This window comes from Sorex fumeus, unplaced genomic scaffold (assembly GCF_029834395.1).
Source record: "Sorex fumeus unplaced genomic scaffold, SorFum_2.1 ptg000122l, whole genome shotgun sequence".
In the NCBI taxonomy this organism is placed as follows: Eukaryota; Metazoa; Chordata; class Mammalia; order Eulipotyphla; family Soricidae; genus Sorex; species Sorex fumeus.
In genome coordinates this window covers 13,233,989-13,259,731 of record NW_026606179.1, presented here as the reverse complement: position 1 = coordinate 13,259,731, position 25,743 = coordinate 13,233,989, and the positions used below count along the sequence as shown (strand labels likewise).

At 51.3% G+C, this 25,743-nt stretch overlaps 1 protein-coding gene across 1 annotated transcript in view; it reads left to right on the top strand.

The window, feature by feature from the left end:
- Positions 1-9,783: 9,783 nt before the first annotated feature.
- The window catches only part of ARHGAP35 (Rho GTPase activating protein 35), an 82,684-nt gene continuing 66,724 nt past the window's right edge, over positions 9,784-25,743 (top strand). The window contains exon 1 of the mRNA XM_056137072.1: positions 9,784-10,236. The gene's annotated coding sequence lies outside the window, so the exon portion shown is untranslated. The remainder of the gene's footprint in view (positions 10,237-25,743) is intronic.

Here is a 25,743-nt window from a genome sequence, read left to right as displayed (position 1 = left end):
TTGAAATGACTTGTGTGAAGTTGAAGGATTGAAGTCATAGTCCAGCAGGTAGGATATTTGCCTTGCAAACGGCTGATCCAGTTTTGATCCCTAATATCACATATGATCCCCAAGTCAGGAATGATCCCTGAGAACAGAGTCAGGAGTAAGCCCTGAGCATTGCAAGGTGTGGCCCAAATACTCTCCCTTGAAGATGGATGAAATCAATGTTTAGAAAAGCATGGAACAGCGAAAAACTTGGGATTAGGGAGGTTTGGGACTCATCTAGGGGGACCAAGGAGTTACTACTGGCTCTCAAATATGGTTCACTACTAGTGGTGCTTGGGGTATTCAACCTGGTCTGCCGTATGCAAGCAAAGTGCTATACTACCCCTTTGGCCCCGAGAAGCTGAAATTTGGGGGGGGGGGGCGAAGAGACCAAGTTATGCTCAGGACTTAATCTTGGCTCTGCACTCAGAGATCACTTTTGGTGAGTTTGGGGGGCCATATGGGGTTCCAAGAATTGAGCCCAGATCAGCTCTTTGCAAGGCAAGTGCCCCCTATCTCTGTACTATTGCTCTGGCCCCTCAACAGTTGAAATTCTTTTCTTTTTGGGTCATACCCGGTGATAAACTGGGGTTACTCCTGGCTCTACACTCAGGAATTAACCCTGGCAGTTCTTGGGGGACCATATGGGATGCTGGGAATCAAACCATGTGCAAGAAAAATGTTCTACCTACTGTGCTATTGCTCCAGCCCCAACAACTGAAATTCTTTTTTTTTAAATTTTATTGAATCACTGTGTGATAGTTACAAGCTTTCATGTTTGGGTTACAGTCACACAATGATCAAACACCTATCCCTCCACCAGTGCACATTCCCCACCACCAATATCCCCAGTATACCTCCCCTTTCCCACCCTCCCCCTGCCTCCATGGCAGACATGATTCCCCATAATCTCTCTCTACTTTGGGGCATTATGGTTTGCAATACAGACCCTGAGAGGTTATCATGTTTCGTCCTTTATCTACTTTCTGCACACATCTGCCATCCCGACCGATTCCTCCAGCCATCTTTTTCTCAGTGATCCCTTCTCTATTCCAGCTGCGTTCTCCCCTTTGCTCAGGAGGCAGGTTTTCAGCTATGGAGCAATCTATCTGTTCTGTGTACCTACTATCCTTAGGCGTCAGCCTCAGGTTATGTTGAACAACTGAAATTCTTTTTTTTTTTTTTGCTTTTTGGGTCACACCCGGCAATGCTCAGGGGTTACTCCTGGCTTTGCACTCAGGAATCACTCCTGGCGGTGCTTAGGGGACCATATGGGATGCTGGAAATTGAACCTGGTTCAGCCACGTGCAAGGAAAATGCCCTACTCGCTGTGCTATTGCTCCAGCCCCCAAACAACTGAAATTCTTTTTTTTTTTTTTTTTTGCTTTTTGGGCCACACCCGGCAATGCACAGGGGTTACTCCTGGCTCTGCACTCAGGAATTACTCCTGGCAGTGCTCAGGGGACCATATGGGATGCTGGAAATCGAATCTGGTTCAGCCGCGTGCAAGGCAAACGCCCTACCCGCTGTGCTATCGCTCCAGCCCCATAAACAACTGAAATTCTTATACCTGAATCAGGAGAGCTGATGGTGACGTTCACTTTAGGAAACTGCTTGGGAAAGTTGAACACACATCAGTCTTTTGTTTGTTTTTGGGCCACACTCAGTGTTGCTTAGAAGTTACGACTGATTTTGCACACAGTAACCAGAAGTTACTCCTAGTTTTGCAGTGGTGGTTCTTGGGAATTATATGGGATTCTGGGATTGAACCTGGGTCAACCATGTGCAAGGCAAACACCCTACCTGTTGTATTATCTCTCCGGCCTCCATACTTCAGTCTTAGCTGCATAAATCAAAGGTAGAATTTGTGTGTATTAAAGGAGAATATTCATCTGAGTCAAACGTAAAAACTAACCAGATGCTCATCAACAGTAGAATTGGTCGATACATGGTCCATGCACACAGTTAAGCCAAGAATTATCTGCATTTCTATTCAATAAAACGGACATCTCTTTTGTGCTGAAAATAGATAAAGGACCAAACATGATGACCTCTCATTATCTGTATTGCAAACCATAATAACCATAAGTAGAGAGAGAGAGTAAGAGGGAAATTGCTTGCCACGGGGGAGGGGGGTTGTGTTTGGGGGAAGATACTGGAGATATTGGTGGTGGAAAATATTCACTGGTGGACGGATGGGTATTCAATTATTGTATGACTGAAACTGTAAATGAAAGCTTTGTAACTGTAGCTCATGGTGATTCAATTTAAAAAATTTAAAAATTAAAAAAATTTAAAAAACAAAACAGACATCTTCATTTTTGTTGATGAAAATAAAACCACTCACTCTATAATTCAATTTAATAAAAAGTCAGAACTAGAGCCATAGAAATCAGAATCTGGAGCTGGAGCGATAGCACAGAGGGTAGGGCGTTTGCCTTGCATGCAGCCAACATGGCCGACACAGGTTCGATTCCCAGCATCCCATATGCTCCCTCGAGCACCGCCAGGAGTGATTCCTGAGTGCATGAGCCAGGAGTAACCCCTGAGCATCAAAAAGCAAAAAAAAAAAAAAAAATTAGAATCTAAGTTCTCCTAGTGGAGGTTGGGCTGGACTCACAATGAGGAAACTGGGGGATTTCTCAGACACTAATTATGTTCTTCATTTCGTTTTCTTTCTTCCTTTCCTTTTTTTTTAAGGGGCCACACCTGGCAATGCTCAGAGTTTACTCCTGGTTTTACATTTAGGAATTACTCCCAACAGTGCTCTGTAGACCATATGGAATGTTAGAGGTTGAATCCGTGTTAATCATAGGCAAAGCAAACACCCTACCTGCTTTACTGTCACTCCAGCCCTTATATTTTTTCTTGTTTGGTTTATGTTCGGGAGGGCATGCTTGGTAGTGCTCAGAGTTTCCTCCTGGCTCTGTGCTCAGGGTCATTCCTGACTGGACTCTGAGGATCATATGGGGTGCCAGGGACCCAACCAGGTCGGCCAAGTGCAAGGCAAGCTCCCAAACCGCTATACTATCTCTCCAGCCTCTGATTGTATTGTTTCTTAAACTGAGATCTGGTTGCAGAGGTATGTGGTCTTTGTGGATACGAACTACTGAGTTGCAGGCTTGTGCACTTTTTGGACAATATCACTTTTGGGGGGATGTGGGGTGGCTTTGGAGGAACACGTGTTGATGCTCTGAAATCACTCATAGGGCTGTGCCTACGAAACATAAGCGGTTCTGGGGATCAAACAAGGGCCGGCCCCATACAAGGCAAGCGCTCTGAACCACGTACTACCTCTCCGTCCCAGCACACTCCGTTTCAGTGATGGCATTTGAGAGATTCATCAACAATAGGACAGTGCACCAGCTATTTAGCGTTTGTTCCTTCTGTGTCAAGCCTCCGCCAGGCCCGGGAATGAGGTAGAGAATCCAAGCATCCCCGCCTCCCGTTTCTTCCTCGTGATTGGCTGCCCATCTGGCCAATGACAGAGAGTTCACAGCTCTGACCACGCCGCGGCAGCCACGGACTGCACGAACGCCGCAGTGGCTTTGCTGGCGGCGCTGTTAGTCTACCACCACCACCGCGGTCCATCGGTCCATCGGGTCGCAATCCTCTCTGATTCTTCTTGATTCTGAAGAAGGAAGCGAGATTATGCTCCAGCATTTTTTTTTTTAGTAAGACAATTTTGTGTATTGTTCTGCCAATGCATCTCTCCCATGAGGGTTCATACCTCCTGGGCGGGACTCTGTAACTTATCCTGCAGTTGATCCAGACCATCAGGACCCCAAGTGCGATACTTGGGAAGTCTTAATAGGTCCAGGCTGGCGGTCGGTGCTTTGCTCAGTGGGCTGATTGTTTTTGTCGGTTGTTTATGTATCCTGGAGTGGAAGCTAGCCGACTGAGCTGCGGGTGGAGAAGACTGCTTCCTGGGATCGGCTGGCTCTGTTAATGACCCTCTTCTTGCACGTTGCAAAGAATTGTCGAGCTGGGAAATCCCTCCTGGCACAGTCCTTTCTTCTAAGGGAACCCTGCCGCCCCCAACCGCTAGTGCCACTCTGCTTTAGGCCTGGCTCTGCGCTGTGGACATCAGCAGGGACTGACACAGACCTGCACCAGAACACACAAGGCTCATAGACCAGTGGAAAAGGCCTGCACCCACAGGGCCAACCCAGGCCGGTCTGCATGGATGACTCCTCAGGATAGTGTAATGCCGAAGGATGCAACTAATCCAGTTTGGAGGACGTCCTGGAAGAGGTGACATATGCACTAACACCTGAAAAAGGTGTAGGAGTTGGTCATTGGCCAAAGATGATCTTTGTTTTTGTTTTGTGGGCCACAACCAGTGGTGTTCAGGGCTTACTAGTGGCTCTGTGCTCAGGAATCAGTCCTTGGGGGTGGGGGTGGGGCTCAGGAGACCATATGTGTTGCTGGGGATTGAACCCATGTTAGCTGCATGCAAAGCAAAGTGCCCAACCTTCTGTACCATGGCTCTGGTCCCAGAGATGTTTTCTTTGGGCTACATGGTTGCCAATGCCTTCTATCCTATTTTTTGGGGGGGGGGGTCATTGGGACACATATTGCAGTGCTTGGGGGCTATTCTCTGCTTGGGGGTCAAGTTTGTGCTCAGAGACTCTGGGGATTGAACCAGGTTCAGTGGCACATAAGGCTGGTGTCTTAAGTCCTCTCTGGCCCCATCTGCTGTTACCTTTGTTCAACGCTGGATTTTCTCATGTGTGTTATCTAGTATTTATTGTGGGCCACTGGCCAAACTGAAGAACTAGCTGGTGAACCCTTGCCTTAAAGAACTCACATACAAAATGGTGAGACCAATGTAGACTTTTGACCCTGGATAGAGTACTGTGAAGTGCTACGTATGTCCTCATCTGATCCTGGGAGAATGGGTTTAAATTATGTATCTGATATTTCCTTGCTGTGCAACCTCTCTGAGCCTCACTCCGTTAGAATAGCAACCACAGCTTACTCAGATGTTGTGAGGGAGGCTGGAGCGATAGTACAGCAGGGAGGGTGTTTACCTTGTACGCAGCTGACCCCAGGTTTGGTCCTTGGCATCCAATATGGTCCCCCCCACCCCAGGAGTAACACCTGAACATTATTGAGTGTGGTAAAAAAAAAAGGTGTGGTGAATATTAAACAAATGAATGAAACTTTGGGATCCATACCCAGTGTTGCTGAGGGGAGCAGCACAATGCTGGGGAGGGGGTCACTCTGGGCAGAGCTCTGTGACCATGAGATGCCAGGGATCAAAGTATGTTTTCTGAGTGCCTTGCACACAGCTGACCCAGGTTTGATCTCTGGCATCCCATATGGTTCCCTGAGCACTGCCAAGAGTGATTCCTAAGTGCAGAGCCAGGAGTAGGCCCTGGCCATCACTGAGTATGGCCCAAGAACCAAAGGGAAAAAAAAGAATATTGAAAAGAAAAAAAAGAAAAAGAAAAGAAAGAATATTGCCTTTATTTGGTTGGGGGAACCACACCTGAGGGTGTTAAGGGGCTCTGTGCTTAGGAGTGATCCCTGGTGATGCTCAGCAGGGGATTTGAACTACAGTTGGCAGGATGTGTACGTACTGTCTGTACTATCTTTTCAGGTCAAAGGTACCCTTTTTTTTTTAACCTCTGTACTAGCTGGAGCAATAGCACAGCGGTAGGGCGTTTGCCTTGCGAGGCTGGCCCTCTTGGAGAGCTTGGCAAGCTACCGAGAGTATCTAGCCTGTACGGCAAAGCCTGGCAAGCTACCCATGATGTATTCAATATGCCAAACACAATAACAACAAGTCTCATAATGGAGACATTACTGGACCCGCTCGAGCAAATCAATGAACAACGGGAGGACAGTGCGACAGTACTACAGTGCTACTATCTCTTCAGGTCAAAGGTACCCAGTTTTTTTTCTTTTTGGGTCACACCCGGTGATGCACAGGGGTTACTCCTGGCTGTGCACTCAGGAATTACTCCTGGTGGTGCTCGGGAGATCATATGGGATGCTGGGAATCGAACCAGATTGGCTGCATGCAAGACAAATGCCCTACCCTCTGTGCTATTGCTCCAGCCCCTCAAAGGTACCCATTTTATTAAAGAATCAGAGGACAAGAAAAATCTAGGGACAGGAAAAATTCTGAAAAAAAGTAACTTCCAGCAAGGTTTGCAAAAGTGGGGTTATCTAGGACCAATCTTTTCTTTTCCTTTTTCTGTTTTGTTTTTGCTTTTGTTTTTGTGTCACACCCAGTGATGCTCAGGGTCTACTCTTGGCTCTGTACTCAAGAATTACTCCTGGAAGTACTCGGATGAACCATATAGGATGCTGGAAATTGAACCTGGGTTAGTCTCATGAAAGCATATGCCCTCCCCTCTGCATTATCTGTCCAGCCCTCAGTAGTCTCTTCAAAAATTTTCAATGGGGAAATGGGCCAGGAATAGCCTTCAAGCACTGCTGGGTGTGGCCTCCACCCAATTTCTTAAGGCGGAAGGACCTAGGATATTGCACTAAAGTTATAGGGACATGTTAATTTCAGGTAGAATGCAATGTGATATTCCCTCCCTCGGTCTTCCTCTGCTTCCCTAAAGTCATCTCAAAAGTTACAAACTAGGGCTTTCAGTTTAAAGAAAGAAAAGAACATGACAGTTGATTTGTTTGATCCAAAGTGCTTACTTTTTTCTTTTTTTTCTCCCTTTCTTTTTGGGTCACACCCGGTGATGCACAGGGGTCACTCCTGGCTCTGCACTCAGGAATTACCCCTGGCGGTACTCAGGGAACCATATGGGATGCTGGGAATCAAACCAGGGTCAGCCACGTGCAAAGCAAACGCCCTACCCACTGTGCTATCACTCCAGCCCCCCTTTTTTCTTTTGAGGGCCCACACCTGGATGTACTTAGGGCTTATTCCTGGCTCTTCACTCAGGGATCACTCCTGGAGTGCTCTGGGTACTGAATGTGATGCTGGGGATTGAACCCAGGTTGGCTGCACGCAAGGCAAGTGTCCTATTCACTCTACTATCACTACAGCCCAAACTGTTTAAACTTTAAAAAATGTTTGTGGATTCAAACTGAACAGTGGCTTAAAATATAGTTATTTAATAGGTTTTTTTAAAAAAATATTTACTTTGGTTTCATTTTGGTTTGGGGGCCACACCTAGCGATGTTCAGGGGTTTTTCTTGGCTCTCCACTCAGGAATTAGTCCTGGCGATGCTCAGGGGACCATAGGGGATGCCGGGGATAGAATCTGGGTCAGCTGAATGTGAGGCAAGTACTATTGCTCCAGCTCTTAATAGGTGTTTTTAAAGTTTGAGAGCTAACAGTGATGTAGAGGTGTAGTACATGTAATATCTAAATCACATATTTGGACATGTATGTCATTGTCACTGTCCTCCCGTTGTTCATCAATTTGCTCCAGTGGGCCCAGTAACAGTGTGAGACTTGTTACTGTGTTTGGCATATCGAATACACCATGGGTAGCTTGTCAGGCTTTGTTGTGCGGGCAAGATACTCTTGGTAGTTTGCTGGGCTCTCCAAGAGGGGCGGAGGAATTGAACTTGGGTCGGCCATGTTGGCTGCGTGCAAGGCAAACGCCCTACCCACTGTACTATTGCTCCAGTCCTTGGACATGTATATATCTAAATATACATATACAGAGCCACTAATATTTTAAGCATGGAGCACAAATCACAATAATTAAACTTAAAAATGTGTCTGGGGTTGAAATGATAGAACAGTGAGTAGGGTGATTGCCTTACACAGGGTTGACCTGGCTTTAAGCCCCAGAACCACATATGGCTCCCTAAGCCCTGCAAGGAATGATTCCTAAGCATAGAGCCAGAAATAAATCGTGAGCACCACTGGGTGTAGCTCCAAAACAAAAAACTCAAACAAATAACCAAAAAGGAAAACAAAAAATGTTCCTGTTAAGGAGGCTGACTGGGGGGTGGGAGGGAACCTGAGGATCATGGTGGAGGAAAATTGACACTGGGGGAGGGGTTGATTCAGGAACATTGTATGCCTGAAACTATTATGGGCACATTTGTAAATCAAGTGCCTAAATTAAAAAAAAAAGTTTGGGTTTTTTTTTTTTTTTGCTTTTTTGGGTCATACCCGGCGATGCACAGGGATTATTCCTGGCTCATGCACTCAGGAATTACTCCTGGCGGTGCTCGGGGGACCATATGGAATGCTGGGAATTGAACCGGCGTTGGCCGCGTGCAAGGCAAATGCCCTACCCGCTGTGTTATTGTTCCAGCCCCCTAAATAAAAATATTTTGAAAAAAAACTTGAGAGTTGAAGAGGTGTTAGAACACTGAATGAAGACATGTTCTGCAAGCAAGAGGCCCAGGTTTGATCTCTGGCACTGCATGGTCTTCTGAGCATCCTTGGGAGAGATCAGTGAGCCCAGAACTGGGAATAGACCCCAGTCTAAAACCAGTAAGCTTGAGTACACACATGTGATTTTTTAAATCCCCAGACATAATTTGCAATGTCTTACAAATAAAGCATTTATTTTTTTCTTTTTTGGGTCACACCCAGCAATGCTCAGGGGTTACTCCTGGCTCTGCACTCAGGAACTACTCCTGGCGGTGCTCGGGGGACCATATGGGACATATGGGATGCCGGGGATTGAACCCCGGGTCGGCCGCATGCAAGGCAAACACCCTACATACTGTACTACCGCTTCAGCCCCATAAAGCATTTAATTCTTATAGAAACCCTGAGAGCAATAGAATGATTCCGTTTTACAGATAACACTGGGAAAGAAGAGCAAAGGGCGATCTGAAATCCAGCCTTTTTGTGTATTCCATATACATTGACATGGGACCCTGAACGTTCATCGCCCACCATCCATACTTCCGGAGAGGGGGGCAGTCCCAGAGGAAGCTCTCCTAAATTCTGCGGAATTCAAGGGTTAACCTCGGGCACCCCAGCCCATCCCTACCGTTTCCCTCCCAGGTGTCTGAACTGGCACTTGACTTGCAGCTGTTTGCAGCCATTGTTTAATGCTGACTTGGAGGCCGGGGCTGCACCCAGGAGTAGCCCTTCGCCCCTCTCACCGGCAAGAGGCGATCACACAATCAAGAGAAAGTTGTATTAACGCGCGTGATGCCCGCAGATTTTCTTCCCTGCCAAGGGGAAGGAGCACGCGCTCCTCGACCCCGCCCCTTCTCCCGAAACGACCAATGGCGAGGCCCCGATGGGGCTGAGGCGGGCCACGCCTCCTCGTGCCCCCCAATCAACTCCCTTGCTGGGTGCGCCCCCCACCTCCTCTGCCCCTTCCCACCGCCCCATTTTACGTCCTTCCCTCTCTCCTCCTCCGTTATCCCGGGGGCCGCGGCTCGCGCCGCCATCCCACCTCCCCTGGCCTTCTATTGGCTGGCCGGGTCCCGCGCGAGCGGGATCGCGCCCCGCGCCCCCCGCCCCCCAGGCCGCCCCAATTCTCTCGCCTCCCGCGTTCTCGCCGCGACTCGGTGCCGAGGAGGGGGCTCGCTGCTACTGCGCTCAGCCTGCCAGACCCCCACCCCCCGCCGCTCCGCCCGGCGCCCGCGGCCCACAGCAGCCCCCGCGCCCCCTGCCCGCGCACGCGCACGGCCCGCCCCAGCCCCGCGGCTCCCGGCGCGCCCGCTCGCGCCGCAGCCGCCGCAGTTTCTCGGGGCGCACGCGCACTGCGGTCTCCGAGCCCGTGTCTTGGCCCCCCTCCTCAGGCTCGCCGGCGGCGGCGGGGAGCGCCCCTCACCCACCCCCAGTCCCGGGCTCGCCGGGCACGCACGGGGCAGGCCCCTCGCGGCGCGCGCCTCAGGGGCCGTTATCCCGCGGGCCACGCACGCGCAGCAGTGAGGGGGCGCGCGCGCGGGAGCGGCGGCCGCAGGAAGGAGGCGCCGCCGCCGCCGCCATTGCGAGCAGGCGGCAGGCGGGGAGCGCGCGAGGCCGGTCCGCCCGCCCCCCGGCGCCCGCCCCTCCCCCCCGTCCCCTCCCCGCCCCCCGCCCCGAGGGAGCGCCGCGGCCGGCGGGAGGAGGAGGTGGAGGAGGCGGAGGAGGGAGCCCGCGAGGGAGGGTCCGCCCGGCCCCCCGCCGCCGCCACCGCCGCCTCAGCCGCCTCAGCCGCCTCAGCCGCCGCCGCGGGACGACGAGCCGCAGAAACATGGCGCCGGGGCCGCCGTCGCCGCGGCCGGGATCCCCGCGGCCCGGGCCGCGCTGAGGGCGCCCCGCCGGTGAGTGTGCGAGTTCGCGGGCCCCGGCGGGCGGGCGGGCGGGCGGGCCGGGCGCCGCCCCGCTGCGGGGTCCGGGCGGGGGGAGGCGGCGGCGGCGGCGGGGCCCGGAGCCCGCGAACAATGGAGGAGCCGGAGGGGGAGGGGAGGGAGCGGTCCCCCCCGGCCCCCCGGGCCCCGCCGGCCCCGCCGCTCGGCGCTGCGGCCCGACGCGGCGCGGGGCCCGCCGGCGGCACCCCCGGCCGCCTACTCGCGGAACCTCGGGGGTCTGGCGCGGGCGCCCTGCCCGTCCCCTCCCCTGCAGCCACTCTGCTCCCAATTTTGTGTCACCCCCCCCCCCCCCCCCCCCGCATTCCCTCTTCCGCTGCCCGGCAATGCCCTCCGCCCCTCCTGGACTCCGCAGTGCGCGCGGGACCCCACCTCCTCCGTTGACCCCTCCGCGCATCGTCAGATTCCCAGACCCCTGTTTGGCGATTCGGGGGCGCCTCCTGCTTCCCCCATCCTGCGATCGGGGCTCGGCTCCCCTGGTCCTCGCGGCCGGCCGGGCGCTGTCTCTCTGCCTCCTGCGGTCCCTTCCCCGGGGAACAGACCCCCCGACCTCCACCCCTCCCCGACATCCCGTGTCTTGGACCGCCGCCCCCCCCAGGTCTCCGCCTGGGACTTGCCGCCTCTCTCGCCGCCCCGAGCGGGCACCGGCTCGATACCCCCCCGCGACCCTTCCCGACCACAGTTCACGCCGGGCGCTGGTTTCCTCCCGCTGCAGCATCCCGCGCCTCCGTGCCATTCACACCCTTCCAGACTTTTCTGCCCGCCAGCCCTGCGCGGCCCCGCGCCCGGGTGGCTGGCGGGGTGTGCCTTCACCTGCATTCCCGCTCTACAAGGGCTGCCCCCCCTCCCACGCTCCCCGCAGCCCCTGCCCTTCGCTTTGCTGCCCTGCGCTTGCTTCTCCTACCTCGCCTCTGCGCTGCCCTGACCCCACCCCCCCAGCCCCGCGCCACCGCCCTTCGAGAGAGAGTTCACCTCTGTTGGTACACTTTTGGGGCCATCGTAGGCACTGGCTCTCCTGCAGGCTTTCCCTTTCAGCCCCTGTTGGCCCTGCCTATGACCTCATGCAACCAAGTCACTCCCTTCCCATCCCTTCCCTGTTCCCGTTGCCTGTATCTGCAGGCACGTTTGGCCTCTGACTCCTGGTTCAGTGCTGGGGAAACCTCACCCCCCCCCCCCAGCTCCGCTCCATTTGGAGCTGTCCACTTGCCTCCTTGATTTCTTGACCCACTGAGCTCTTGTGCTGCTGGTAGCTCTTTGGGGCTACCCTCTGCTCTAGTGGGACTCATGACCGTATTCCCCTCCTCCCCTCCCAAGCTCCCCATGACCATGTGGATGCTGTTCTCAGCCTTCGTGCTCACCTTGCCCTCCCTCTTATTAACTCATACCACCTTTCAGCTCTGCTGCCCGCGCTGCTAAGGGTCTCCTCTCATTCATTTCTGACATCTCCCTGAGTGCCTTCCCAGGCTGGGGTCACCCACCTGCTTCATTTCTCCTGCTCTTCTTTCTGCTCTCATCTTGTCAGCCCCCCCTTCCACTCTGCCAGTTTTCTCTACCCAGTTCCTCTCCCAACTGCCCCCTGGCCTGCACTGGTCCTGCCTTCCCTTCTCCCCCTTTCTGGGCCTGGGTCGGGCACTGCTGGAGGCGCAGTCTCTCAGCGTGCCTCCTGAGGCTCTGCCCCCTAAGGAGCCTATGAGAGCTGCAAGGTAACTTGAGGCGGGGTTGCCTGAATGGTAACTATCCTCCTCGGATCTGGGAGTGTCACCCCCACTTCCCCCCAGCATCCCCTGGGGGGTGTGGTCCAGGCATGCGCTCCCTGGGCTTTGCAGCTGCTGGACCGCTTTCGTCTCCGCCTGCTCCCCGCTCTCCTCCAAGCCCTCAGACACTTGTACCTTGGAGCCGATACCTCAGATACCTCAAGGGACTACTCAGGCCTGTTCTTGCTGGGTTCCTTCCAGCTGACAAATTGTCTCTTTGGGCTACTCCTGGCTGGTGATGTGCCAGCTCGCCAGAGCTCCTCTGTCCCACTGGGGTGTGGGCCACACTTGGTGTTTATTTCTCTGGGTCTGCGGATCCCTCGCCCCTATACTTGTCTGCATTGTGGCCTCCTGGAGGACCAGTGGGCTTCTTGCCTTCTTTCCCTGTCTACCTCAAGGAGGCTTTGCCACCTGCCCTCCTGGTGAGGACTGGGTCTGGCTCTGTCGGCTGTCACTCAGGTTTCTGCTCTCTGGTACTACTCCAGACAGCTGGGCTGGAAGGGGAATTGGGGAGATCAGCCCTTGGTGTGTGTGCGGGGGAGAGGTGGGTGGGAGGGGGCTTTCAGCTGCCTGAGTGATCCTAAGAAAGGGACTTGGGAGTTTGGTTCCATCCTTGGGACCCCATACCTTCCCTGGGAGTTGGGCTTGAGGAAATTCATTGATTCAGAGGAGGTAGTTTGTTTGTTGTTCTGTGTTTTTGGGGTCACACCTGGAGATGCTCAAGGCTTACTCCTGGCTCTGTGCTCAGGGATCACTCCTTGTGGGGTTAGAAAGGGAGAAGGGGTGTCAGAAATTGAACCCCGGTGTAAAGTAAGCACCCTCTATGCTGTACTATCTCTCCAGCCCCAGAGGAGGTGGTTTTCACTGTCAGCTTCCAACCTTTTTCTTCTTTAACTTGGAAGAAGGAAATATTTTGCATGGTATTAGTTTATTTATTTTATTTCTTAAGTAAATCAGAAGTCTGATTTCCCCCACCCCCTTCCTGTGGCCTAGGGCAATTGCATATTAAAGTGGCCGGCCAGCTGTGAAGGGGCCTTTACTGGAAATACTCTTTATTTCCTAACTGGACTGCCATCAAACTTTGTTTACTTAGCACTTGTGTAGAAATGGTTCTTTGTGGACAGATTGGAAATTGGGGACATTGGTTCTCCTCCTCCATCATCGTTGGACCCTGGAGTGGCCAGACACTAGGGCTTAGGGGTAGGGCCCGGGCCTGTCACCATCGCTAGACTCCATTACTCTAGGCTGTTCTTTGAGTGAGCTCTGACCCGTGTCTTCACTGCTGGTGCCTGCAGGAGTTAGGATCCTTCCTGTTGCTTTTTGACCACTGCTGTATTTTAGCCTTGCCCATCAGGGTCCACTCATTTCAGGCTTCTCAGTGTGCAAAAGAGTAGGGATGATCTGAAGTCAGGGCTGGGGCATGCATGCAGTGTGTGGGGCTGCAGGCCCAGTGGCCGAATTGACACCAGAGAGAGAGAGAGACGACAAGGAAAGAACAAAGAACCACTTTCTCTTCCTAAACTGGGAAGTGATGTGCTGGAAACTGTCAGCTTTCTTGGTCGATGGCAGAGGCCCCAGTGTCAGCATGTGCTGGGCTGATGGGATTGGGGGGCTGCAGAAATCTGAAGTGGCAGCCTTGGCCTTCTGGAGTGGTTCATGTGCCAGTTGGGGGGTGGGGAGCAGGAGCTGGAGCCAGACAACTGTTCACCTCCTCCCGACGCTCTCCCAGGTCCGTTCTGAATTTGTGAACACGGGTCCTCACAGTCCTGCACTCGCTTCTTCGTGGTCCTCTCCTCTCCCTGATCGTCTCCACCCTTTTCTCAGCATTGAAAACAAAGCATCAGGGTAGAGTTTTTCCTCAATGTCAGCCTTGTGGAGCAGGTTATCCTGGGTGCAGGTGCCAGGGTGAGGGGGCCCTGTGAGGTGCCCTATGTGGCGGGGCACAGTTGCCTTCTCCCACCTTCAAGTTCTTCGGGGCTGCTCTCCCCCTTTTGCTGTGGTGGACTGGGAGATGTGGGACCCCTTACAGGGCTTGACTGTTACCTGCCTGACCACTCTCTGTCATTCACCCAGTGGCAGGCCAAGTGGTGTTTTAATTGACCCAGTTGGTATCATTTGTGGTGGTCATCTGGCCCAGTTGTTGCCATTTCTTTTTTTGCACACAAATAGATTATTGGCGTGAGGAGGGAAGGGAAGGAGCGGACATTCGTGGGGCTGGAGCAGGGCAGTACTCAGGTGACAGGCTTCCTGTCCTCATTGGCAAAGTGCTGGAGGTCCAGTTGGGATTCTTGCCCCTGGATGAGCCACTGTACTGTGACTCTCAGCTCCTAGGAGGATGCAGGCTGGATGGGGAGGGGTGCTGCTGCCCCTGTGCTCTGGTGTCGGTGGCCCAGCACTTTTGGGTGTGGTGTTGTAAAATGAACATGTCACCTCTGTCCTGTGTCCGCTTCTCCAGATAGAAAATAACACTGCCCTGGGGCTGGAGTGATAGTACAGTGGGGAGGGTGTTTGCCTTGCATGCTGCCAAGCTGGGTTCCATCTTGACATCCCATGTGGTCCCCGAGCATCACCAGGAGTGATTCCTGAGTACAGAGCCAGGAGGAAGCCCTTAGCATCACTGGGCGTGACCTCCCAAAAAAGAAAAGAAAAGAAATGGTGTTCTGTTTACAGTCATTCATGAGCAGTAGAATTTATAATGGGGTGGTGGGGAGTCCCAAGTGCATTGGTTACTCGCTCAGATCAGGCACCTCCAATGCTGCATTTCCCAGAGCTGAGTCACTGTTGACCTAGGAGCTCCAATAGCAGTGGTCTGAATTGCTTTTGAATTGCTGGTATTAAGAAATGCAAACAAATCGTTCTTGTTCATCTTCTCAAAAGTTTATCTTTTATCATTTTCTTTAAAAAAATGTTTTATTAGGCTTCATCTGTGGTGAATGCTTGAAAGTCACTTGGCATTGTATAGTCGAATTTGCATCAAGTTGAAGCTCCGATGTTCAGTGGCGGTCAGTGCCGAGAGACAGACCCTGGTGCCTGGAGCTCCCAGGAGAAGTCTGAATGGAGACTAGTCCGAGTTGCATGGCCCTCTCAGCATTCTCTGTTGAAACATGCACCTTCATTTGATGAACTTCACAGCTGGGGTTGACTTGGATCCTGCATCCCGCTTATGTTGTGTTTCTGTTTTCCTTGACTGTCTTTGTTCTCATTTCAAAAGTGTCTTCTTGCTGACCACTGTAGAGATGATTTGTACCTGGGAATTGAATTTGTTTATCCAAGAGGCATCTTTCTATGGTATAAAGAGAATTGGAATTGATAGTGGAGAATCATGGGTGCCATGCTGGCCCTGCCCTTTGCTGTGACTGCAGCCAAATTCTTCCTCTTTGGGTTACTGTTTGTTTGAAAAATGAAAGGAAGGGGCTGGAAAGAGGACAGTGGGAGAGCGCTTGTAATGCACATTGCCTACCTGGGACCTGTTTAGTCCCCTGACACCCTGTTTAGTCCCCTATGTACCACCAGGAGTAAACCCTGAACACTGCTGGGTGTGGCCCCCCATTTCCCCCTCCCAAATAAAGGGAAAGTGTGATGAAGGGATTATGCTAGTTGGTACTTATTCTGCTTGATGGTTGTCAATACTCATTTTCTCTGGAGCTAGTAAATACCTTTGAGCAGAAGGCCCCTCTCATTTCGTTTTTATTTTCCAGCACGTCTAACAAAACACCTACATGTAGTAAACCCACTTCCCACATTGTTGGTTGATTAGACCCACACAAGTGCCAGAGCAGCCTGTGTGTTGGTGGGTGGGGAGAGGAATCGTGTGCTCCAGCTGCAGTGGTCACGGCCGCATTCGGGTGCTGACCTCTCAGAGGGCATCCCCTCTGGGCTGGCATTTCACTCTTGTTCTTTCCTTGGCGGGGGGCCATCTCAGGCGGGGTTACCCAGCTACTAGTGGGCGAACAGTGTTACAGCTCTGAGTCGGCCTGATTCCAAAATGCATGTGTTAGTAGGCGACACAGTGTGCTCCCTGAGAAATCACCAGCTGGAAACAGGGTTGAGAGTGTCTGTCTGTGGCATCAGCCGGGGCCAGGGAGTCAACGATGGCCAGCCTCTTCTGATTTTTTGTTTCTACTTTTGGGCATACCTGGTGGTGTTTAGGGCTTACTTTTGGCTCTCTGCTCAGGGATCATTCCTGGGGGGGGTGGCGGCACCCCGATAAGGTGCCAGGGATTAAATCTGCACATACATAGTAGGTGCTGCCCCCACTGGCCTGTTCCTCTGGGCTCCCCAGATCATTCTGATGGCCTTCTAGTCTTTGGAAGGTGCTCTCAGAGCCATCAGAAAGATTTTCCTCTTCAGTGGAACATGCAGGAGTTTTTCTTCCTGACACAGTATCAGAGAAGACTCTAAGCCACAAGTACCAGCTCGCCTTTATAGTCAGTTTATAGGAAAAGTTGAGCATTTTAGCTCCTTTTTTTCCCCTTTTTGGTTTTGGGGTCACATCTGGTGGTGCTCAAGGGTGTGGGATGTTCGGGGGACCTTGTGCCAGGAATCAAACAGGGGCTGAACTCATGCCAGGCAAGTATCTTAACTCTTGTACTATCTCTGTCCCTTCATTTCTGACTTGGGTTCAAACCCAGGTAGAATGAAACTTATATACAAGTTAACTTGGCCAACCGAAAGTAGATGGAAGTATTTGATCGTAGAATGATTCCTCAAATCTTCCTTTGCTGTGGCTGGAGAGAGTGTGCAGTTGGCAAGATGCTTGCTGGCCTTCCATCCTGGCACCATGGAGGGTCCCTAGCCCCACCAAGAGTGATCTCAGAGCAGAGGGCCGGAAGTAAGCCCTGAGCACAACCAGTGTGCCCCCCCCCAAAAAAAAAGCATATAAAAACACCTTACTTTCGTGGCAAATAGGAAAGTAGCTGAGTAGCTTTCAATTGTGAGGTTTATTGGTCTGAGGAAACTCTTAGAAACTAGAAATGTGTGGCTAAAAGTACCCTCTGCTGGGACTGAGGGACTAAGAGACGTGGTAGAGATGGGAGCATGAGCCTTGCATGTGGTTGGAACCAACGCATAAGGCTCAGTGGGCACAAGAGTAGGCCCTCCCCGAGTACCGCTGGGTTTGCGGCCTCCCAAATATGCTTTGCTCCTTGACTTAGTAATGTGGAGCTCATGATAATAATATTCAATGAATTTTCGTATGGCAGTTTAAAAAAGCATTGCAGGGGCTGGAGCACAGCAGGTAGGGCATTTGCCTTGCACGCAGCCGACCCAGGTTCGATTCCCAGCATCCCTTATGGTCCCCTGAGCACCACCTGGAGTAATGCCTAAGTGCAGAGCCAGGAGTAACCCCTGTGCATCGCTAGGTGTGACCCAAAAGGTTAAAAAAAAAAAAAGCATTGCAGTAAAAAAGTAAGGGGCCAGAGTGATGGTGAACTGTGGGGAGGGCTCTTGATTTGTACGCAACTGATCCAGGTTCAATCCTTGGCACGCCATATGGTACCCCAAGTCTGCCAGGAGTAATGTCTGAGCACAGAGCCAGGAGTAAGCCCTGAGCACTGCCAGGTGTGGTTCAGAAATCCAAAACAAAAACAAAACAGAAAAAAAAGTAAGTAGGCCAACTGCAGTTAGTAGCCTTCTGAAGTATTTAAAAAAAAAAAGAGAGAAAAATACGTTTTAGTTTACATACAACTTGCAGTTGCCTGGTATTTCACTTGAAAGAAGGGTTTAAACCTATCTATTGTAGCATGAACCACTTCACAGTAAGACAAAGGAAAATGATTACTGTTAATTGCCACACACAATTAAAAAGGATTCTTTGTTCAGTAACAAATTGATTATGTACAAGTGAAAGTCGGCATTGCATTAATACAAGATTATTTGATTCTTGAAATCTCTTTAGTTAGAGTAGCTTTCACTTCAAGGGAATCTGCTCTCTGGGAATAGAATACCAGCTTAGCAGTAAAGCTTAGCAGTAAAAAGTATTTATTTTTATTTCCCAAAATTCTTGTTGAACTGCTTTTGTCATATCATTTGTAATGACCTGAATCATTGAAGATTTTTGTTGTTGTTGTTTGTTTTTGTGCCTAACCTGGCAGTGCTCAGGGTTTCTCCTGGCTCTGTGCTCAGCAGTTATTCCTGGCGGTGTTGGTGGACCATATGGAATACCAGCGGTCAAATGCGGGTTGGCCACATGCAAGGCAAGCACCCTCCCTGTCGTCGTACTGTCTCCAGCTTTGTTGTTGTTTGGGGGCCACTCCTGGCTCTGCGCTCAGGGATCACTTTTGGTGCTGGCCCTGTGTGGTGCTGGGGAATCCAGGTCGGCAGTGAGCAAGGCCAGCACCCTACCTGTTGTCTCTCTGGCCTCTTTGAAGAGTTTCTAATGTGACAGGATGCCTGACAGTTGTGGCCTCTGCTGTGTCAATTAGGGAATGCAGATAGAACCTTGTGCCGGAAAAGGGGGAAAGGCCCCAGATTGATCTGAGAGTGGGGCCTCGCACTTGGTACGTGCCCGGTTGTGGGTTTGAAGAAGATATTCAGGGGGCTGAAGCACAGGCTTTGTATGCAGGGTCCTGACTTCCATTCCCAGCACCTCAGGGGGCCCTAACATGGCTGGGGTAGTAAAACAATTTTTTTTCCTTTTTGGGTCACACCAGGCAATGCACAGGGATTACTCCTGGCTCCTGCACTCAGGAATTACTCCTGGCAGTGCTTGGGGGACCATAGGGGATGCTGGGAATCGAACCCAGGTCGGAAGCGTGCAAGGCAGACGCCCTACCCTCTATGCTATCGCTCCAGCCCCGGTGATAAAAAAATCTTTAAGATAGACTTTGGCGGGGGGGGGGAACCCTAAGGTGCAACTTAATGTGAAAAGTGTCTAAGTCTAAATGTAAATATCTCACTTTATGTCAGACTCATCTTTTCATATAGTTTCCTTTTCTACATAATTTTCTTTTGCTTTTCTTTTTTTCCTTTCTTTTACCTTTTTCCAAGCTACCGAGAGTATCTTGCCTGCACGGCAAAGTCTGGCAAGCTACCCATGATGTATTCGATATGCCAAAAACAGTAACAAGTCTCACAATGGAGACATTACTGGTGCCCGTTCGAGCAAATGAACAACGGGAGGACAGTGCTACAGTGCAGTGCTACCTTTTTTCACTTTTTGGTTCATACCCAGCGGTGCTCAGGGCTTGCTTACTCTGTGCTCAGGGGTCACTGCTAACGGGCTCAGGGGACGTGTGGGGTGTTGGGGCTTGAACAACCACACCTGCTGTACTATGACTGCATGTCTTCCACATAGTTCTCTTTTTTTGTGGGTGTTTTTGGTTTAGTTTTGGGGCCACGACTGATTGTGCTGATGGGTTCCTCCTGACTTTGCACTCAGGAGACTCAGGGGACCCTATGGGGCAGGGGGGGGTCAAGTCCACGGTGGCAGTGCTTAAGGCAAATGCCCTTCCCTCTGTACTACCACTCTGTTGCCTACACACAATTCTTAGTAAATTGGAAATGATTGGATCATTCAGATGTAAGTCTCTTCCATCTTGATTTTAATCTCCAAATGTGAATGTGTCTGACTTATTTATAACCTGTCCAAGGTCACTTGAGGTCACATGCCTGATAAGGAAGGGGCTCATTGTACAAATCACCTCAGGGGTTGAGAGCATTCTTTCCACAGCAGGTCTTCCCTGTTTGTGCTGTAATTGCCGGTGCTTTGGGTCTGTTTGCTGGGAGCAAGAGGAAATAGTTAGATCAGGCAGTGAGATGGTGATGAGGCTGAGACTGGTGTGAACTTCCTGAAAGGCTCTGGGCTGTATTTTGGGGACCTGTGTTTTGAAGACCCGTTGCTTACCCGGCTCTCTGTGAGGGGTACAGGAGGGAAGGCACCAGCCTTACATGTGACTGTGGTGGCTAAGACCCAATACTGCATTTGGTCCCCTGAGCACTGCCAGGGGTTACTCCTGAGGACATCTGGGTAGGGTGTGCCTGCCCTCCCCACCGCAAGTCTATATTGGAAAGAAACAGATGAGGATTAAGATCGTATACAAAGCTGCAAACTAGAGTAAGGTGTGCTTGCCCCCAAAAAGCCAAAGTACAGAATCTGCATAAGTGTTTAAACCTTAGGGAGATATTGTTTTGTAGAAAAGAGGAAAATTATTTAAAAAAAGACAAGTTGGGCGGGGGAGTTCCATTTTGTAGGTTGTACCTCGTATACATGGGGACCAGACTCTTGGCTTTGTCTGGGGTGGGGGCTGTCACTTCCTGAGATGCTTATGGAATGGTTTGGTGGCAGGTAGTGAGCCAGGACCCCCTACGTGCAGAGCCCACACACCAGCCTTACCAAGCTGTTGGTTCAACCCTGGGGGCGTTTCTGAGGGGAGAGCCAGAGAAGATATGTGCAAGATAGTTATGCAGATGCATACTGGATTACAAACGGTGTGATCCTGCTGGTGTGATCCTGCTTAAGCGTGGGAGGGGGCTGGAGAGACAGTGCCAGGAGCCAGCCTAGGCCGGAGCTGACTCCAGACCTGGAGAGGCCCCAGCACTTGGAGCTGCAGCTAAATTCTCCCTCCTTCTCTTTCCCCCCTGAGTTTTCCACAATGATTTTGATTCAGAATAAAGAATGTTAAATCATTTGTGGGGCAGTGTCATCTCTCTCTCTCCTTCTCTCCCCCATCCTTCTCCCACTCTCTTCCTCTCTCCCTCCCTACCCCAAGCCCCAAGCCTAAGGGGGAAACTTTGAGCTGAAAGGAAGGAACGAGATGGCCTAAGGGCTGGGATACATTGAACACCAGGTTCTCTGAAGGTGCTTCCGGAAACTCCAGGTCTGTCTTGTGGGTTAATAGCAATTTGTCTCTTGAATTCAGATATGCTGCTGAGTGTCCCCCCCCCATCTCTTCATCATGGTGGCCCTCCGAGCCAGGTTCTTTTTCATGGCTTTTTCAAGTCAGTGACTTCCAGAGGGCACTTGTCCAAGGCCACAGTGCAGTCCAGCAGCCTGTTCAGAGCCTTTGCTCTCTGCTCCCTTCCACGGTGTGTTTGCTGCCCTGCCCAAACCTGTTTTCCCCATACCCTCAGATTTCTCTGCAGCAAGGTACATACCTCCATCTGCCTGCATCTGTGATTTTTCTGTGTTTTGGAGATTATGCCCAGAGGTGCTCGGGGGTTAAACCTGTACGTAAAGGCAAGCACACACACCCCTGGGCGCTCTGGGACTCTCCACCTGTGTGTTTGTTTCAAGAGAGAGAAGCTGGTAGTGTGGGCTGGAGAGAGTCCGGGTTAGGTGCTTGCGGTGCAGTCAGCCCACTGGCCTACGCTTGACCAACTCAGGGCCACTTCTTTCTTTCTGCTCAGGGGTCACTTCTGGCAGGGCTCAGGCCCTTATGGGGTGCTCGGGGATTGAACTTAGGCCAGCTGTGTGGCAGGCAAGTCTCTTACCCCCGTTCTGCCTTGCCCCTGTACTGTTTCTCTGGCCCTGTTCAGAATTTCTCTGCCATTCCTGCAGCAGAGGCAGTTCCTGTCATCCAGGGAACGCGGGCCACAGTGTTTCTGTCTGTGCCAGTGAACGCTGCAGGTCAGCTGCCTAATGTTTTCCTGATCTGATCTTCAAGAAGGAAGTGTGACTGCACGTCTGTCAGAATGCACTGGCAGGGCGATAAGATTCCAGAGCGTGATAAGTAGGAACCTCTAAGGAAAATGGTCCAAGTTTGTTTCATCTTGAAAAATAGTTGGAGATTTAAAAAAAAAAGTTGAGGAGCCAAGTGACAGTACAGCCACTTAGAGTGTTTTACCTTGCATGTGACCAACCCTGGTTTGATCACCAGCACCACATAAGCTCCCTCGAGTCCTGGCCCTGAGTGCAGAGCCAGATGTTAGCCTGAGCACTGTCAGGTGTGGTTCTCCCCCCCCGCCCAGAAAACCCCAAAAGTTGTTGGGGGCTCCGAAAAGCAGTTCTGCAGTGCTCAAAGGTGTTGAGGCTCTTCTTGCTCTTGCTTTTTTTGTGGGGGAAGGTGGATGACTTGGGGCCACATCAGGGTCAGATCATTGGCTTACCTCTTCCCACCTATTCCAACTTACCTGTTAAACATTTCCAGAATGATCTAGCTGTTCATCTCATTTTCATTCCCCTTCTTGCTTTTTGGCTTTTCCCTAATTAAGCTTGATCATTGTTGGGTGCTATTTTAGGGTATTTCCTTCTCACCATCTCATCCTTTTCTGGGGATGACCGGGGCTCATACTCACTGGCTTGTGCTATTGGCTGGGGTCAGGACACACTTTGTAGTGGGGTGGCAGGGGAGCAGGGGACCCCGAGTGGCAGTGCTGCTCGGTGCCAGGTTCTTACTGGATCTCTGAGTGGTGCTGAGTCAGGTCTGCTGCTTGCCACCAAGCTCTCCACATAAGAACCCAACTCACAGTTCAGTTCCGTAGGGCCCACTCTTAAGTATTTTTTGTTTTGTGGCCACACCTGGTGGTGCTCAGGGTTTATTCTGACCCTGTGCCTAAGGTTCATGCTTGGTGGAGCTGGAGGTACTATATGGGGTACCAGGGATCAAACCTGCATCGTCCATGTGCAAGGGAAACACCCCACCCTCAGTACTACTGCCCTAGCCCCAGAACTTTTTTGCCTTTTGCTTTTTGGAGAACAGGCTTGGAAAGTTTGGGATTTCCTCAGACCCTGAAGGGCAGGATCAGTGGCTTCTCCTGTTTGTCTTTCCTGTCTGTTTTGGTTGCAGGCTGTTTAGAGGCCTTCCTGGAGCCTCTGTCTCTTCTTTGTAAGCATCTGGACTTCTTTTGAGATCATTTCTTTTCTTTCTTTCTTTTTTTTTTTCTGCTTTTTGGGTCAGACCCGGCAATGCTCAGGGGTTACTCCTGGCTCTGCACTCAGGAATTACCCCTGGTGGTGCTTGGGGGACCATATGGGATGCTGGGAATTGAACCCGGGTTGGCTGCATGCAACGCAAATGCCCTACCCACTGTGCTATCGCTCCAGCCCTTGAGGTAATTTCTGTTGAGTAAATCTTTCTTCACTGTTCCTGACAGTCACTTTTGAGATCATTTTTGTAGAGCTTTCTGTAGAGCTTTCTATGCTGTTCTTTACAGTTGCCATGGATTGCATATTTCTGCTTGAGATGTAGCTAATGGAGATTTAGAAGTTGAATTTTATTTATTGGTACTCAGGGCTCACCCCAGTGATACTTCAAGGACCATGCTGTGCTGGGGATGGAGTCTGTCCCTCCTTCATGTAAAGCTGCATGCCAGCCCTTAGTGCTATCTCTCTGGCCCACAGACTGAGTGTTCAAACTGTTCAGTTTTGATTAAGCCTCAGCTGACTGGAAGACTGAGAGTAAAGCGCTAGACTGTGTACCTCATGAGTGAGGTTGTCCTCCCCTCAACTCTCACATAGAGCTGTGCTCTCTGTTTTTTAAATAAAGAGCCCAAATAGTTGAAATATGCAAGTAGAAATATATGGGTACAATAAAGTCTTTAATAAATTCTGCATTTTTGAGGATGGGGCAGTAAATAGTGCAGCAGGGACGGTGCTTGCCATGCACATGACAGACTTGGTTTGATTCCTGGGAGGACCAGAGCAATAAATAATATCGCAGGTGGGTGTTTGCCTTGCACGTGGCAGACCGGCTTGGTCCCCTGTACTATATATGGTACCTTGAGTCCTGCCAGGAGTGATCCCTGAGCACGGAGCTGGAGGTAAGCCCTGAGCACCTCCGGGTGTGGCCCTTACCCCACCACCTCCCCCTCACCACCGCAAAAACAACAAAACCCAAAACCCTTTACCTCCTAAGTATCACCATTATTGACAGTTGTGTCTAATTATAGAAAAATGCAAGTTTTTCTTGACTTTGTAGTGAGTTCTGCTTAGGTCTTGACCTCCTTTCTTCCATTCAGCCTTCATCAGGATTTTTGGGGGTTTGGAAGCTCAGGAGAGAGCTGCTGCCCCTAAGTGTATGGTGCCGAGTGGACCAGTACGGAAATTTGGGGTACTGTGGGCGCCTAACAATTGGAGCCCTTCCAATCAGCCATCAGATTCAGTGTAATGCAGCCAGCAATCTGTATTCAGTTGTGTGATTTTGGCTGAATTCCTTCCGGTGGTTGGGGTATTTGAAGAGACTGACTTTGGGGGAGAGGAGCGGGAGGGGTGATATCTTGCTCACAGAACAGAGCAGGGGCTGGTCATCTAGAGCTTCTTTCCTCTTCATGGTAGGATCAGCACCTTCAGTGACTTTATTTTTGGCGACTGGTGTGTGTGCGCCTGTGCTTGCCTGCCTGCCTGCCCGCCCGTCTGCTTGTGGCTATCCCAGTGGTGTCACTGCTTACGGTCTGGGACTTTTTTCCTTTCTCTAGTTTTTGGGCCACATGTGGCAGTGCTCAGGGGTTGCTCCTGGCCAGGCTGTGGATGTTGGGGATCGAACTGGGAGTGCACCTTCAGCCCCGTCTGAACTCTGGCCCCTAGATTTCCCCTCTTGCAGAAAGTCTGCTCTGCCCATCACGGGTGAGCCTCTTGCCTGGGTGTCTCTGGAGTCTTCCTGCCTGGCGCCTCATGCTCTGCAGGGGAGGGGCCTGCTTTCTCTTTCTAGCCACGGCATGAGCTTTCATCATTTTCTCCCGGAGTGTGTGCTCTGGGCGCCTGGGCATCACTCGTGTCTGCAGAGCTGTTTCTTTCATAGGGAGCTTGACTCCAAGAAGTGGGACTCCTGCCGCACCCCGCACATCCTCAGCATCAGTGGAGGGAGTGTGCTGCGACCAAGGGCTAAAGACAGGTATAGAAAGACTGATGGCCACTGGACTCCGGCCGGTCAGTCCAACTGCCTGCAGGGGCAGGAAAGTGGGAATGCTACTGGAGACATTGTTTTTGTTGGGGGAGGGGGGGCCACACCAGCAGTGGTCAGGGTTTACATCTGGAGGCTTGGGGGACTGTATGTGGTGCCGGGGTTCAAGCCCACGTTGTCCTCCACGCAAGGCAAGCGCCCTCCCTGCTACCCTAGCTCCAGCCACACTGTCGGGTATTTCTTTCCTCAGAAGGGGCCAAAACTTTCTAGAAAGAGACCAGAATGGTAGAGCTGAATATGTGCGTTTTTAACAGACTTTTTCTTGCTTTCCAGGTCCCAGGGGCCCAATTTAGGAAAACAATTTGTTTTAAAATTTTCTGATTATGTAATGTTTTCTTTACCCATCTATGTAAACTAACCTTCTTTTGCCATCAGAGCTTGTGTGTGGGTTGTTTGAAATCTGTTCTTTAGGAAACCACTCAACAGGTAACTGTGGATGTGTGTGACACCAGGTGGGAACTCGGCTGGTACAGCTCTGCTTTGAGTTTCTTGTGTTGTTATTGGGACAGGTAGACTATCCTGCCTTAGTTTTTAATTTTGGGGGGTTTAGGGCCATCAGTGCTCAGTGATTACTTCTGGCAGTGCTCGGGGAACCCTATGGGATGCCGGGGATCGAACCTTTTTTGGCCTCTTGCAAGGCAAATGTCCTCCTTGCTGTATTATCAACTCAGGTTCCATCCTGCAGGGCAGAATAACATCGATCAGAGAGTGATGAGACTTGGCTCATGCTGAAGCCATCTCCTCTGTGTCCATTGCCCCGTGTGGGGGGTTTGGCTTCTGCAAAGCAAAGTGGTTGATGAATTTGGGTACCTCCAGGTACACCCATGTGACCTGAGACAGTTGGTTAGCACGGTTTTTTTTTTTTTTTTTTT